Consider the following 3,189-nt stretch of genomic DNA (forward strand, 5'->3'; position numbering starts at 1 on the left):
AGGTTGTAGGAGAGACAACTTTTCAGAAAAGCCATCAGGGTTCAAATACTGATTCTGCCATGTTAGTGGCCATGTAGCCTCGAGAAAGTTCCTTAACCTCTGTCAGCCTCAGGTTCATCGCGTATAAGATGGGCATAAATTCAGAACTTTTGTCTTGGAGTTTTTATAAAGATTAAGAATAAGAACATGCCCAGCTGGCATGGCTCAGTGGTTGAGGGTTGACCTATGAACCAGGAGGTCACGGTTCGATTCCTGGTCAGGGCACATGCCCGGATTCTGGGCTTGATCCCCAGTGTGGGGCCTGCAAGAGGCAGCCGATCAATGATTCTCTCTCATTGATGTTTCTCTCCCTCTCCCTCTCCCTTTCTCTCTGAATTAAATAAAAATAGATTAAAAAGAAAAATCATAAGAAAGTAGAGCCTGTAGCCCCCCCTGTAAGAGCTCAATAAACATTTGCTGTTGTGCCAGGTGCTTGCTAGGTATGACGCCATAGCAGCCGCCCCTCACATCCGGACCTGCCATGCCCTCCAGCCCAGGGAGGGATACGTTCTGTGGTGCTGGCATCAGTCACCAAGGTAACTGGCTCCTAGGGGCTGCCAAAATCAGTCCCTGTCCCCTTAGCCCGGAGCACCCGGACTGTGTGAACCACAACAATGCCTCTCCATGGATCCTGGCCGCCCATCCAGGAACCCAGCCTCGAATGTCATGTCCACTTTCGGAGCTGCCCCTATAGGCATGGCCATCTGGTCCCAGTCTAGTAGGAGGAAAGCTGCCCAGAGGCAGCCTGGCACACACCTGGGCCCTGCGAACAGCGTGGCCCGCGTGCTGAAGTGGGCGGCAAACCCGTGTGCCCGGCGTGGCTCAAACCTGCTGGCGCACTGCAGTAAAACCGCCTTCGACTTAATATATGCTAATTAGATTTTAATGGGATTCAGATTTCCAACAGTAGTGCAGTGTTAGCCAGGGTAAGTTATAATCATATCTAATTGGTAATTCTAACATAACAAATTTCTTGGATAAATTATTCTTAGTTAATAGTCCCCCAGGAACAACCTCAACACACACACACACTCACTCACTCATACACACACTGTCTCACACACACACACATATATATATATTTTTTAGGAAAAACTGAGAAAAAAGAACACGGTGGAAGCAGGCAGGCTCACAGCAAGGCTAGCTGCTATTTAAAACCTGGGCTCTTCGGGACCTTGGCCAGAGCCCCCAGTGAAAGCCTTTGCGTTGCTAGAACCCAGAACAGAGTTCAGAGCGCCTGAAGGCAGGAGTGGTGATGCGGGTGGAATTTGTGACTGTCTTTGAGGGTGGGTACCTCCTCTGGTAGACTGTTCCCATCCCCAGGAGTGGCACCAGGCTCAGGCCTCAGCCCCTACACTGGGCGTGGACCGGACCCTATCCCTGGGGAGGCCCTCCCCATCAAAGATGCTCCACCCTCCCCACCCCCCCACCCCCCGCCCGCCATCTGTATTGGCATCCTTCCCCAGTGCAGATTGCATGACTCCAAAGGGGGTTCCGCCGGCTAAGTTAATGTTTTCTTGACCAGGCAGACAGCTGAGTGAATTTCTAGAAAAAGGCTGGGTCAGCCATCCTGCCTTCTGGGCAGCTGCCCAGCCTCTGCCCTCCCAGAGGTGGTACTGACCGAGACGCGGCAACCCTTCCTGATTCAGCCGGAAGGAAGAAGCCAGCCCTCTGGCGCTGGGGGGAGGGCGGGCCTCCTGCAGGCCTCCCTTTCCCTTCTGCCTTTTCTGTTGGGCCGCTCCCTGTCCCCCTCAAGGTCTGCTTTCGGGGGAACCCACTTCCAGCCCCAGATTACCTGTGGTTTGGTACAAGGGAGAGATGGCGAGCTCTTTGCCCAGGCGGCTGTGGGCTCAGACCTCAGAGCTGTGGCTGTAAGCTGTGTGATCGTCAACAAACGGCTTACCTCTCTGAGCCTCTACTTGCCCATCCATAATGTAAGGAACATCCGCTCCTAGAGCCAGTGAGATGGATGGGGTGCCGGGCAAGCGGTCGGTGCTTCATGAATGCTGGCCGTTCTCAAGGCAGAGGGTCCCAAATCAGCATCTCTCTTGCGCCCAGACCTGCTGGGCACCACCACTGGCACGTCCCTCCTCCTCCAAGGTCAGCTGGTCCAGCATCAGCTTCCCGGCCTCTGGGTTCTCGTTCCTGAGTCTGCCTGTGCAGGCCAAGGTCCCCTGGCATGCGTCACGGTGCCCCCTCCCTCATGTCTCACAGCCTCCATTCCCGGGGGGCCCGGCCTCCTCCAAACCTGCGCCCCTCCAGCCCCACGGCTGGCCCCGCTCCCTGTGGTCAGACCTGCTCCCGCCCTGCAATGCCTCACACGGCGGGCTCCCCCCTGGGCAAGGAACGCAGCCCCTCTGAGCTGTATCTCCTCATTTGGAAAGTGGGGTGCAGGGTTGTTTTAAGGGCTGACGTATCCTGCACACTGTGCGGTAAGTGAAGGGCTCGGCACACCTAGGGCCTCCCTCGCCAGCCAGGGCCGCTGCCCTTCACGGAAGCTCCCACCAGAACCAGTTCAGTGTGCCATTAACTGGCCTCCTCATGCCAAGAGCAGGCTCCTCAGACTTGGCCTGGCACCCAGTGACCTGGGACCCTGTTACAACGCAGATTCTGATCTGGCAGCTTGGGGTGGGGCCTAAGGTTTGCAGGTCTAGCAAGTTCCCCGGGGAAGCTGGGAGCACACGGAGGGAGGAGGCTCTGGAACCGCCCTCCTGGCTTCCAAGCCTCTTCCGTGGTTCTCGGCCTCCCGCTGAAGCTGCCTCCCTGTCGCACAGCGAGCACACGGCAGCTGACACTGAGCACGTACAATGTCCCGGGGCCTGTTCTCCGAGCTTCCCATCTATTCATTCATTTAATTCTCCGATGAGCGCCGTGGCACCGGCCTGCCCATGTTACAGGCCAGGGAGCAGAGGCACAGAGAGGCTGAGTAAAGCGCCCGAGTCGCCAAGACAGTGAGTGGCGGAGCTGGATTCCGAGCCGCCGGCCTGTGTCCTTGATCTTGGCCGCGCTGCTGGCTCCTCTTACAGCCTGCGATTTAAGGGACGTGGGGAGGGCCTGTCCCTGGGTCAGAGGGGGAAGGTCCCAGGGGGAGGTCGAGTTTGAGAAGGTGGGGTGGGGACCCCAGTTTAGAAAAGGACTCCTCCTGAGTGC

This window comes from Myotis daubentonii, chromosome 3 (genome assembly GCF_963259705.1).
Source record: "Myotis daubentonii chromosome 3, mMyoDau2.1, whole genome shotgun sequence".
Classification (NCBI taxonomy): Eukaryota; Metazoa; Chordata; class Mammalia; order Chiroptera; family Vespertilionidae; genus Myotis; species Myotis daubentonii.